This window comes from Jaculus jaculus, chromosome 4 (assembly GCF_020740685.1).
Source record: "Jaculus jaculus isolate mJacJac1 chromosome 4, mJacJac1.mat.Y.cur, whole genome shotgun sequence".
NCBI classification, from domain to species: domain Eukaryota; kingdom Metazoa; phylum Chordata; class Mammalia; order Rodentia; family Dipodidae; genus Jaculus; species Jaculus jaculus.
Window position 1 is genome coordinate 141,513,418 of NC_059105.1, and position 14,560 is coordinate 141,527,977.

Genomic DNA, 14,560 nt, shown 5'->3' on the forward strand with positions numbered 1-14,560 from the left:
AACACAACATACAAAAGTCTCTGGAAGGAACTTCTGGCCAAAATGGCGACCGCCTAGCTGCACTCCAGATACAAAGAAAAAAAAAAGGCAAGAATTAGAGGACAATTAGGAACATTTTGCAAGAGGGAGGGCACAGATTGGGGTAAAACAGGGAAGCACACACCCCCGCGGCCCGGGGGCCCGGCGCCCCACCTCCACGCTCCCAAGCGGCGCCGCACGCCCTGAAACCTCTGCGCCCCACCCCTGCATGCACCGCGGCCCCCTGCGCGGCCCGTGTGCCCCCTCCACACGCGGCCCGCATGTCCCCAGCACCCCTCGGCGTCCCACGCCCTAGCACACCCCGGCGTCCTGCACCCCGGCGCGCCCCAGTGTCCTGCGACCCCCGCACGCCCCGCTCCCCCCTGCGCACCCCGCGCCCACCCCGCGCCCCCGCGCGAGCCTTGGCGTCCCCACACGCCCTGCACCCCCCCCATGCGCTTGAGACCCACATGCACCACCCCCATGCGCCCCGCCCCCACATGTGCCCCACCCCCCCATTTATGTGGCGCCGCTATGCGCCTCCAGCACGCTCCCCCATGCCCCACCCCCATGGGCACCCCGTGCCCCCCCGCGTCCCCCGCACAACCCCAATGCGCAACCCACACCCCCCGCGTGCCCCATGCCCCCCGTGCCCCCCACGCCAATTGCGCGCCCCTACCCCCACCAACCCAAGTGCCCCTCGCACCCCACCACTCCCAGACGCCCCCCCATACCCCCTGTGCTCCGCTGCCTCCTGCATGCCCCGCCCTGAGTGCCCAGTGCCCCGGAGGACACTGCACCCCCCTGCCCGCCCCCCGCGCTGGAGCACCCTCCGCACACCCCGCGCCCCGCGAGGCTATGCTCAGATCGGGCACCCACCAGCCATACCTGCCAGCCTGCTGCATTGAAGCTGAGACCTCCTACCTCCCCCTTGTTCTCTGATCCTGCGAGTAGACCAGCTACGTGGTGCTTGGTTCCCCGGCCTGTAGGGGCCACCCCTGCCGTGAATAGGTGGCTGCCAGATCCCTGCTGCTGTGCTCACATCACTTGCCCCCGGTCAGCCTCTGCTGTGTCCTGATTCCATACCCACATCATCTGCCTCTGCACTACAATTGCACGCACAGCGGGCCCACCCCCACAGCAAGAGCCACACAAGTCCACACTGCGTGACTAGCGCCAGCGCAGGTGCCATCCCCTACCTGTACAGCACCACCCATCCCCCACACCCCTGAGGCAGGAGAGCACAGACAGTTTACGGGCCTCAGTGTCCCCAGCCAGAGTTTGAGCAGCTTCAGGGCTTACTACCTTCCCCTTTCAAGCTAGAAGGCAGGCAGCTTAGGTGCTTTACTGGGTGAGAATTTAGGCAACTTTGGCACCCCTGTCAGGCTATAGATAGGTGGCTTTGGCAAGAGTGAGCAAAAACCCAGGCTGCTTGCAACTGCCCCAGGCTGCCTTGGATTCTCAGTAAGCTAGATCCCAGGCTGATCCACCCACCTACCTGCCCATACACTGACATGGGTAGACCACAGCGCAAAAGAAATAACGTGAAAAATAAAATGCAAGAAAATCCAGACAGATCACCTAGTCCAACAAGGATTACATCTAACCAAAACATAGAAGAGAGTTTAGGATCAGAACATCAAGTGGAAGCAATGAACAATGCAAACCTGACCAACCTACTGCTAGAACTGGCAGGAAAGCTAAAAAGGATAGATAATCGTGTGGATGCTACCATCAATAAGCTAGAGTAATATGATAAAACACTGGAAGGAATTCAAAGAGTGCTAAGAGAGTTGAGGGAGAGTGAAAAACAAGAGGACCTTAAAAATCAGCTGGCCACACTAAATGAAAACATAAAGAAATGCAAAGATGATTTCAAAGGATCATCAAGAAAATCAGAAAATGAGACAAAAAGGGAGCTGGACAAAGCGATGGAAGTGGTATATAGGAAAGTAGTAGAAAATGCAAACTTAATTGAACAAGTTCAAAACTCGCTAGAGGCTCAAATGAAGCCACATCAGAATTACTTCAGACTTGTCAATGGAAACCCTGAAAGCTAGAAGGGCCTGGAATAAAACTCTCCAAACTATAAGAAACTGTGGCTTCCAACTCAAACTACTCTACCCAGCAAAAGTCTCCCTTATAATAGATGGTGAAAGGAAAACTTTCCATGACAAAACTCAGCTTTACAATTATATGAACACAAAACCATACCTACAGAAAGTATTCCAGGAAATTCTGCACAGAGAAGAAACAAATAACCAAACACAAATACCTACAAGAAGCAGATCAAAGCAACCAAACACAGAGTAGATAGGAAAAAAAAAAAAAATTAAATTCCATGGAAATGCCAACACACCTCTACCACCACAACATGGCAGGGATCAAATCAAATCTCACAGTCATCACCCTAAACATTAATGGCCTTAATTCACCCATCAAGAGACACAAGCTAACAGGGTGGATCAAAAGATTAGACCCCTCAATCTGCTGCCTTCAAGAAACCCACCTTACCAATAAAGACAGAAACCTCCTCAGGGTGAAAGGGTGGAAAACAATATTCAAAGCAAATGGGAATAAGAAACAAGCAGGTGTAGCTATATTAATATCAGATAAAGTTGACTTCAAACCAAAAACAATCAAAAAAGACAAAGAAGGCTACTTCCTACTTATAAAGGGAACAATCCATCAAGAGGATATTACAATCATAAATCTGTATGCGCCAAACACAGGGGCACCACAGTTCATAAAACAAAACATACTAGAGAATAAAACAGAAATAACCACCAACAACATCATAGCTGGGGACTTTAACTCACCATTATCAGTAATAGACAGATCACCCAAACAGAAGATCAACAGGGAAGTAAGAGAACTCAACAAAACCATAGAGCACTTAGACCTAACAGATATCTACAGAACTTTCCATCCCAAATCCACAGACTACACATTCTTCTTAGCAGCCCATGGAACATTCTCTAAAATAGACCATATACTGGGTCACAAAGATAGCCTCCACATATTTAGGAAAATCGACAAAATTCCCTGCATGATATCAAATCATAATGCTATATTCCTAGAAATCAACAACATAAAAACCAACAAGAACCCCAACGGCAACTGGAAACTGAATAGCACACTCTTAAACAATAAATGGATAGTGGATGAAATAAAAAATGAAATTGCAAAATTCCTGGAATTGAATGACAATGAGAACACATCATACCAAAACTTATGGGACACAATGAAGGCAGTCCTCAGGGGAAAATTCATAGCACTCAATGCCTTCATAAAAAACACAGAAAGATCCCAAATCAATAGCCTAACCATCCACCTAAAGGCATTGGAAAAACAAGAAAAATCCAACCCAAAGAGCTCCAGAAGGAAAGAAATAATTAAAATCAGAGCAGAAATTAATGAATTGGAAACCAAGGAAACAATTAAGGCAATTGACAAAACAAAGAGCTGGTTCTTTGAAAAAATAAACACGATTGACAAACCTCTGGCCAATTTGATCAAGCAAAAAAAGGAGAGACTCCAAATTAACAAAATTCCAAATGAAAAAGGAGAGATCACAACAGACATTAGTGAAATCGGCAGAATCATCAGGACTTATTTCAAAAACCTCTACTCCACAAAACTGGAAAATGTGGAGGAGATGGATAAATTCCTGGATGCATATCATCTACCAAAGCTAAACTCAGAGCAGATCAATCACCTCAATGAACCCATCACAATCATGGAGATTGAAAAATAATAAAAAACCTCCCAAAAAAGAAGAGTCCAGGACCAGATGGATTCCCAGCTGAATTCTATCAAACCTTCATGGAAGAACTCAAACAAATCTTCCTAAAACTGTGCTCTACCAGCAAACTGTTAGAGCTGATAAACACCTACAGCCATGTTACAGGATACAAAATAAATACACATAAATCAGTAGCCTTCCTATATGCTAACAACAAATACACAGAGGATGAAATTAGAGAATCACTCCCATTCACAACTGCATCAAAGGATATAAAGTACCTTGGAATAAATCTAACCAAGGAAGTAAAGGAACTATACAATGAAAACTATAAAATACTCAAGAGATAAATTGCAGAAGACACTAGGAAATTGAAAAACATCCCTTGTTCCTGGATTGGTAAAGCAATCTACACATTTAATGCAATCCCCATCAAAATCCCAATGGCATTCTTCATGGAAATAGAAAAAACAATCCAAAAATTCATTTGGAATCATAAAAAACCTAGAATATCTAAAATAATACTGAGCAACAAAAATAAGGCTGGTGGTATCACCATACTTGACTTTAACCTATCCTACAGAGACATAGTAACAAAAACACCATGGTACTGGCACAAAAGCAAACATGTAGATCAGTGGAACAGAATAGAGGACCCAGATGTAAGTCTGGGTAGTTATAGCCACCTGATATTCAGTAAAAATGCCAAAAATACTCATTGGAGAAAAGACAGCTTCTTCAGCAAATGGTACTGGGAAAACTGGATATGTATCTGTAGAAGAATGAACATAGATTCTTCTCTCTCTCTCCATGCACAAGAATAAAGTCTAAATGGATTAAAGACCTTAACATCTGACTTGAAACTCTGAAACTGCAAGCAGAAAAAGTAAGGGAAAACCTTCAACATATTGGTCTTCGCAAAGGCTTTCTGAATATAACCCCAATTTCTCAGGCAATAAAACCACAGATTAACCACTGGGACCTCATGAAATTACAAAGATTTTGTAATGCAAAGGATACTGTGAATAAAGAAAACAGGCAACCTACAGAATGGGAAAAAAATCTTTGCCTGTTATATATTTGATAGAGGATTAATATCTAGGATATACAAAGAACTCAAAAAGTTAAATAATAAGAAATCAAACAATCCAATTTAAAAAATGGGCTATGGAGCTAAATAGAGAGTTCTCAAAAGAAGAAATACGAATGGCATATAAGTATCTAAAAAATGTTCTACATCCCTAGTCATCAGGGAAATGCAGATTAAAGCTATATTGAGATTCCATCTCACTCCTGTCAGATTGCCTACCATGATGAAAACAAATGATTATAAATGCTGTCGGGGATGTGGAAAAAGAGGAAGAAAAGTAATTCTAATAATTGACCAAGTATATATTTGGTTTTCTGCACATAGATATTCATACATTTTAGAAAATAAGTAATAAGAAATAATAAGAAATGAAGATAATCTTTGTTTTAGGGAATGATGAATGTGGCTCCTGGTCCTGACAGACATTAAGAAAGGTCAGCCATCTCCAGCTATGGGTTCTGTTCCACTGAGTGGATCAGGTAACCAAATCAAGAGCTGTTGGTTTCCCACCATTGGTGTGTACCACTATTATACTTGTGTGAGCATCATGACAGGTTATTTGCTGCTAAGTAGGTTAGGCCATGAGTTGTTTGGACAGATATTGGTCATTTTCCCCCAGTCACCCATGTAGCAACTTCTGGCACTAGATGCACTGACTGTCTGGGGATTGACTCTCTTCCAGCTTCCAGCCATGTCATTCCATTTTACCTATCAACCATGTATGGTGTCTTCAGAAGTAGGGTCTTATCACTAACCTTTGGTGGGTCATCAAGTCCTCTAACAGAAATCTATCTTTCTTTTAGGAAAACCTGTAGGTTGCTCTGATCAAAACCTCATTATGGGTGATAGCCACATGCTGGTACTGAGAGTTACAGGTCAGTGACCACTAAGAGAAGGAAGAAATACATATCTAATATATAAGAGTTAGTGAGCAGAGTGGGGGGGGGAGAGAGAGAGAGAAGAGAAGAGATAGATGATTAAGGTCAGTCTTCATTGTACCCTCTCCAATGCCTTGTGGCTCAGGTGTTCCCTCTAAGGGCCTGATGAAGTTTCAACCATTTGGCTTGCCTTTTATGATGTAGAATAGCTGGAACTGGGAAACATGTCTGAACCCTATCCAAACATGAGCCCACTCTCCATTACCAAGCTACCACCAATCATGGGCTATAAGAACGACTACACCTATTAAATCCTCTATAAAAAAATAACGGTTATCCCAATTGTCTGGTGCTAACTTTACTCTCCATTGGAGAATCTGCTTCTCTTTTTCAGATAGACACAGACTCTAAGGAGAAAACCACCCCATCATACCTCAAAAGGGTCTCAGCTGAAACTAAGAAGAATTGGTGAAACAAGCAAGGTTGCTGTTTTTTTAGTGATCCGTGTACCAGCATAAGGGTAAAGGAGATCAACACAGAGAACAATCAACTCCTACCAAATCACATATCCAGAGACCCAGAGTCCCCCAACACCTCACCACTGAAGCAGACAAAAAAGGAACCCAGCATGGCTCAGGGAAATTTTGCAGAATAGGGGGTGGAAAAAATGTCAGAGCTACATGTGGGGTCATGATATTCAGAGTCATTTCTCCTACCCATATTTGTGGGCTGACTCCACAATGCATGACCCATATAACTCAACAAGGAGGGGCCAGGCGGAGGGGGTAGGACATGAACGAGCCTAACAATGGTACCAACTTTACTATATTTGCTGAGTACAAAGCTAATTAACAACAACAACAACAACAAATTATAAAAAAAGAAAAGAAATGTCAGCCACTAGTCAGGAAAATAGCACAGATGTTCCTATGTTCCTATGGGACATGGCGCACATGCCTGTGGTTCTAGCCGTTGGAAACCTGAGGCACAAGGAGTATAAGACCAAGGTCAGCCTGTGCTACATAGAGAATTTGAAACTAATTTAGACTACATAGCCAGACCCTGACTCAGTACACCAACCGTAAATATATGCACAGTTAAATAATTTTTAAAATTAGAAAAAATTTCAGGTAATTATGGAGTAAGGAGATTTCTCACTCTTTAAATAACTGTTAATGGGCCTTCAGCATTAAAAATAGTTTCTTCAACTTAAGGATCTTCAGAGAAATTTACAAAAAATCAAACAAAATCTACAAAATCACCTTAACTCATTCATTTCAATTGACCTAGTGTAAAATTTTTGAAATGTCAACTTCTTGAACCATTTTTTTAAACATTTGATATGTGACTTCACACTGACAATCCTGATGAATTGCCCAGCTAAATTTGGCATAATTAGTCTTTAAAAAGAGTTTGTGGAGGGTAGAGAGATGGTCTAGCAGTTAAGGTGCTTGCCTGCAAAGCCAAAGGTCCCAGATTCAATTCCCCAGGACTGTTGTAAGCCAGATTCACAAGGCACATGCATCTGAAGTTTGTCTGTAGTGGCTGGATGGTCTGGGGTATCCATTCTCTCCCCGCCCCTCTCTGTCTCATTCTCTCTGTCTTAAATAAATGAATTAATTAATTATTTTAAAAAAGAATATGTATACCCTTCCTGATTAAAGTCCCTTGCTTTTTTTTTTTTTTTAAGTTGAACATGATCTTGAGAGTTATCTTCAGTGTTCTCAATTATTGCAAGCAATAAAACACTCTCCACTCTTTATCTCCTGCTTGGGTTTCTTTACTGTACTAATCAAGAGGTAAACCTATTACACTTGGTCACAGAGAGTATTATTAACATGAAGTATGAGATAATTGTTTTGGACTATGTGTTTACATGCTGAGATTATATGTGTCAAACACAAACTAAGTTTGCTCAACATTCCAAGAAATGAAGAGTTAACTAAATGTCTCGAACTGGCTAGTTTCTATTAGGTTTAACAGAGGGAGAGCAGAAGAGGGTTGAAAAAGAGGCCTTGCACAGTTCTGAAGTAAGAAACTGCAGACATTTTTAACAAACAAATGATTCACTATTTTGCTCAAGCTGGGTTTGAACTTGAGATCCTCCTATCTCAGCTTCCTAAGTGCAAATAGTCTAGCTGTGAATTCCCATACCTAGAAAACAGCTATTTTTTTTCCTTTCATTTTCCTGAACTCCCTCTGTCCTTCTTCTTCCTTCCTTCCTCTTTCTTTCTCTCCTCTCTTTCTTTTTGCTTCTCTCTTCTTTCTTCTTTTCTTTCTTCATTTTTCTTTTTCTCTTTCCTTGTCTCTCTGTTCTAACTAGGAAATTAACTTTAAAATGCTTAAAATACAAAGTTTTCATTGTTTCTGTTTTTTTAATCCCTCCCTCTTTTTTCTTCTCGAAACACTCAATCTGTTTTACAAAATGAAGAGTAGCCTGTGACTGTGTAGTTTCAAACAAAGCCAATCACATCTTTTAAGTCCAAGTGGTAGTGATTTAATATGTTATCCCTATTAATGTAAATAATTAAGGTGAAATATTCTTACAAAACATAAAGGAAGAAACATTTCTGTAATTTAGTACATTTTTAATTCCTGACATAATAAAATTTGAAGCCATCTATGAAAATCTTCACTGTGACTTGCAACATACAGGGCTTATGTTGTTGCAGTACCATGCAATTGTTCTCCTTAACTTTAGCATATATTTCCCTAGACCCAATAGTGAGTAAGATTTGACAAGTAAAGTTGTGAGGAACTGTAAGAACCAACTGTGGGAATGGACAATGAGAACGAAATATGGGAAAGAACTGGGAATATTTCTCATGGACCCTACAGAAAGCTTTTGTGGTATTATTGCTGTGAGATGCTTAATTCCTTACTTGTAACATTCTTTTAAATTCATCTTAAAGTATGTGATAATCCTGCTTAATTAATGTCACTAAGTTTCCTTTGTCTTGGTATATCTTTGACCTGAACTTCACAGAAGACCAATATTGATAAGCAATGTTGAGAGATGCTGACTGGTCTTTAGATAGGCTCTATGCTCCTTGCCTCAGAGGCCTGGTTGAACTCTTGACTCAGAACAAACACACATGCACTAGAAGTGCTAATCACAGCATTGAAGATGAAGTCAGTAAGTATGGACCCACAGATGGGTTTAAGGCAATTCTTAATGTGATTTCTTTTCTGATTTGAGTGTGTGTGTGTTCAGGGCAAGCAGCTTTCAGCAGGTCATACTTCTAAATCCCTTCCTTTAACAAAGGATTAGCCAAAGTTGGAAAGTTTCTTACTCTTTGTTCATGCAATGTCCTACTTGTTTATGTATTACTGGTTTTGGACTATTTAATAAAAGTTTCAGTGAGTGCCTGTCTGCAAAAGGGCCAAAGCATAACCACAGTAACATCAGAGCAGCAGTAGCAGCAGATGTAGCAGGTTTACTAGCGGCTTAAACTTCTCTTCCATTCCCTTTTGCCTCAGGCTGATGATAGAGGTAGCTAGCCCACTCTTGGGATAGGGGTCTTGGGAAATGGCTCCCCATCCCTCAGGCTCTGTTTTTAGAAGCATTTTGTCTGCCTCTGGACAGAAAAGTTCCAGAAATTTGTCAACTTTAAATTCAGGGTTGTACCATAACAAAAAGGGCACAAATAATCCCATCTGTGTTTTAAATATGTAACTGAAAAATATTTGCCTAAAATGTCTCAATAATTTTTCCAATATAAGAACTTTAAACATGGGCTGGAGAGAAGGGGTAGCAGCTAAGACACTTGCCTGTGAAGCCTAAGGACCCAGATTCCATTCTCCAGGTCTCAAATAAGCCAGGTGCTCAAGACAGTGCATGCGTCTGGAGTTTGTTTGTAGTGGCTAGAGGCCCTTGTGTGCCCGTTCTCTTTTTTTTTTTTCTCTCTCTCTTTCTCTCCTTCTTTCTGTCTCTAATAAATAAAAGAAATAAACACTTTTAAACTCTATATCTCATTAAATGTTTCATTTGACTCATCAAAATCCAACTTTGACTTAATTTAATGATATCTTACCTCCAAGTCCTATTCCTATGCCTGTCCTAAAGTTCTTTGGTTTTGACTATGCTGAATGTTTCTTTTTTACATTCCTAAAACATCAGATTTACACATTAAAGTTTGAGTTTATATTGTGCATCCAGTACATAACAAAGACTCAACCCATGAACATTCACCTCCTCTTTTTTTTAATTTTTTTTTTTATTAATTAGTTTTGTATTCAGCAAATACAGTCAGTTTGGTACCATTATTAGGCTCATCCGTTACTTACCTTCCCATTGGCCCCTCCTTGTTGAGGTATATGGGTCGTGCATTGTGGAGTTAGCCCACAATTATGAGTAAGATAAATGTCTCTGCATACATTCACCTCCTCTTGACAAACATCCAAAGTGAGTATTTCTTTTGTGTTTGAGACTGTCTGTCACTGAGACAGGCTAAAGTGCCCTCTATATTTCTAACATGTTCTTGGCTTGAAAGATTGCATGGAAAAATGTGTGTTCAGGAAAAAATGCAATAATCTGGAACATTTTTACTAATCTATTATTTTGTGTATATTTATTTTGTTTTAATATATTACATTTACTCATGACACTAAGTCACATTTCAGATTTTCATCTTTCTTAATTACTTAGATGTTGTGTAACACTACAATATTATTTCTATTTTTTATTTTGCTTCACTACCCTTTATGTTTGTATTTTATATCATTTCATTTCCATTTTTTTCATTAACATATTAGTTAACCTAGTTCATATGAACCCCTCACATCTTCACTAGACCCTAGTCTTAATGGACTTAATCAAACAGTTTTGGTAATCTGTGTTCCTCTTATAACTAATTAAAGGAACTTGTACATACAGAAGGTTCAAAGTCTACTAGTTTATTAGCATAAAATTAGAATCAGCTATGTTAGATATCCAATGCTATCCATGGCTGTCGCTACCAGCACTTGGAATTTAAGGAAGTAGGATTTCTGTGAGTTTGTGGGTAGGCTTTGTCAGTACTGAGATATTGTCTCAAAAATCCACTCCTGGGCTAGGGAGATAGATTAATGGTTGAGGTGTTTGCCTGTGAAGCCTAAGGACCCATGCACAACTCTCCAGTTCCTATGTAAGCCAGACTCACAAAGGTGAGGCATGTACAATGTCTCACCTGCACACTAGGTGTCTCATTAAAAAAGACCAGTCCAACTGGATGTGGTGGCACACCCCTTTAATCCCAGCACTGTGAAGGCAGAGGTAGAAGTAGGATGATCACTATGAATTACAGGCCACCCTGAAATTACATAGTGAATTGAATTCTAGGTAAGCCTGAAATACCAAAAAAAAAAAAAAAAAAAAAAAAAAAGAAAGAAAAAATCTCTTAATCTGTTGGGCTTTTCTCAAGTTAAAAAAAAATTATAAATAAAATTTACTAATAAAATAGTGTCTTTTGGCAGGAGGTACATTTTTCTTAGGGCTTCCAGCCACTGTAATAGGACTCTAGATATGCATACTACCTTGTACACATGTGTGACCTTATACAACTGTGTCACCTTGTAAGTGTGGCTCAAGTGAGACGTGGAGATTCAAACATCAGTCCTTAGGCTTTGCAGACAAGCTCCCTAACCCCTAAGCAACCTCTCCTGCCTTCTTAGTGAATTTCAAACAAATTTGATAGCATATGTATCTTTTTTATGCAGTGAAACTCATGTACATATATTTTAATGTCACATGTTTAGAGTAGTATTAATATATGTAATTTTTTATAATTTAGGAAACTAAGTGTTCTGTAATAGAATGGGTAGTTTGACTATATTAAAACTTGGGGGTCAAAGCTTACAGATGTTTCAGCTCATATTTTCTATCATTTGCCTACTTAGTTTTCAACAATGTTATATGAAAAGGTTAAAAACATTGAGTTTATTTTGACCACATCACCTATGTAAACATTAATCTGCTGTTATTTTAAATTATTTAATATGTTGTTAGAAATTGAATTTGTCTTCATTTACTTTCACTTCTGTGTGTGTGTGTGTGTGTGTGTGTGTGTGTGTGTGGTGTGAGAATGTATGTGGAGGCATCCATATGTGTGGGGGATAATATATACAGGTGCACATGTTTGTACACATATCAGTTGCCTTCATCACTGTCTGTCTATCCTAATCTTTCTGACAGTTCTCTCACTGAAACTAAAGCCAACTGATTCAATTAGACTAATTAGCCATTTACCCACGGGCATTTTCTGTTTCTTTCTTCCCAGCACTGGAATTATGTATACACAACACTGCACGTGGGTACTGGGGACAAGAACTTATGCCCTTATGCTTACAGAGCAAGAGCTTTACCCATTGAGCAATCTCCCAGCCCTTCTTTTCAATTAAAAACATGATATTCTGAACTGAGTTGATATGCCATATTTCATTGGGCTTATGAAAAATATTCAGAATCTCTTAACTTTTAGAGTGATCTTGACTTAAACCAAAAATATATGGGAGAATATAAAAAAAGGAACTGAAAGAGAATATATTCAAAGTTTCAAACATATGCACAAATGTATATTGATACATAAATATAAATTTATTTTAAATTAATCTATTATCTTATTCTTTTGAAATTCAAGCCATCCTTTGTAAATTGCAATTATAATTAAATGTAATAATTTCCAATAATATTACTTTTTCTCTGTCTGCTGTTTATTTAAGTTTGATAAATATTTATGAAAAAGAAAAAGAGAAATAGTGGCTAAAATTGGCTATAAAAGCATTTTTAACACAATTCTCCATCAAGTCCCCCAAACAGCTGTGCCAGTTATACCTTCATCCAAAAATACTTGTCAAGTTCTGGGCCTTTGCAGAGCAAAGACTGCCAACTTTAGTAGCCTGTGCCAAATGATGGAGAAATTGCCTAATACTGATCCACATCCAGTTGTAATTTTGTTTAAAAACTCCAAATTCAGTACATTTTCACTTTGTAAAGAAAAGTAAATATTCTTTCCTCTCTTTTATCCTAATATTGTTTTTGGATAAAGATTCACAGTATCAAATCAGTACCACAAAATAAAAGTCATTATTGAGATCATGTTTGCCATTTTGCAACTTCTAGGCCATAATCATTTCATAATTCCTGAAAAATTGCAACTAATCCATTCAAACATAATTACTTATAAAACTTTTTTCCAGCAAAATCCAAGAATACATTGTAGCTTAATTTGCACACATGCAAGCACCTCGGATGTTGGAATTATTGAACAATTATTAAGTGATCTGTGATAAGCCATTAGTCTAGATGAATATACCGCTGATAGGAGTATTTGCAAATGACTGTGTAGGCAAAGTCATCTTGTAAGGTATATAGCATGCTGTACGTTTTGTTTATTTGCTGGTACTGGGGATTGAGACCTGCATATACTCTGCATATACTCCTAACATTGCTGTGCACCACTATTACACTGAGAGCATCATGACAGGTTATTTGCTCTTAAGTAGGTTAGATCATGAGTTGCTTGGACAGATATTGGTCACTTTTCCCCAGTCACTCTTGTAACACCTTCTGGCACTAGACACACTGACTGCCTGGGACTGACTCTCTTGCAGCTTCCAGCCATGTCGATCCATGTTATGTGTCAACCACATATGGTGTCTTCAGGAGTAGGGTCTTACCACTAACCTTTGGTGGGTCATCAAGTACTCTGACAGAAATCTGTCTTTCTTTTAGGAAACCTTTTAGGTCTCTCTGATCAAAAAATCATTGTCGATGAAAGCCACATGCTTGTACTGGGAGTTACAGGTCAGTGCCTACTAAGGAAGAAAAAAAATGACTAATATAAAACAGCCAGAGAGAAGAGAGAGAGAGAGAGTGAAAAAGAGAGAGAGAGAGAGAGAGAGAGAGAGAGAGAGAGAGAGAGAGAGAGGAAGAGAGGGAGAATGCAGAAGATTTAGGTCAGTCTTCATTGTACCCTCTCCAGTGCTGTGTGTCTCAGGGACTCAGGTGTTCCCTCTAAGGGCCTGGTGAAGGTTCAAGCATTTGGTCTGCCTTTTAGGATGTAGAATTTTATGGTACCGTTGTCGTTTGGGTCTATATTTGTGTCCCCTACCCCCTCCCTTACCCTCCCCTCCCTCCCCACCCACCCTATTGTCTAGTCCTCAAGATGCTTGCTGGGTATGTCGGTATCTTCGATAGATTCAGGTTAGGTGCTATAGATGAGTGAGACTTTGCTGCAATTTTCTTTCTGTGATTGGGTATTTTTTTTTTTTCTTTGAGAAGAAAGATATAATCAAATATTTTTAAAGTTTTTCAAATAACTAGCCAGCCATTCTCACTGTTTGAATGGTGAATGGTTTAAGGGTCATTTATTTATTCCCAGTTCTCATGAAGGTTATGTTTAAGAGAAACATAAACAAAAGTAGAAACAAAAGGGATTAATAAGATTGGAAATTTTGTGTTCATGAAGGATCTAGAGACAAAACGAGGTGAAATCTGACAGAAAAAATTCCCAACACTCCCGGTGGGAGTTAAGAAAATCATTAGAAGAAGACTATGCTCAATGTTTAAATATGAAAGTTTGAGCAGATTCTAAGCTAAAGGGCAAATGATACCTGCTTTTAAGAAGTGTATGGTCAAACACACACACACACACACACACACACACACACACTCATACACATGTAACTATAAAACTATAGAGAAGAAACAGTAGAAAACATTGGAGAAAAATGACAATAATCAGTTAACAATTTGTGGGAAAAACATTCAAACATACATTTATTGGAATAAAATGAGATATATGGCAACATAGGTATTTCAAAGCCACTAGACTAGAAAAGGTAAAGAAA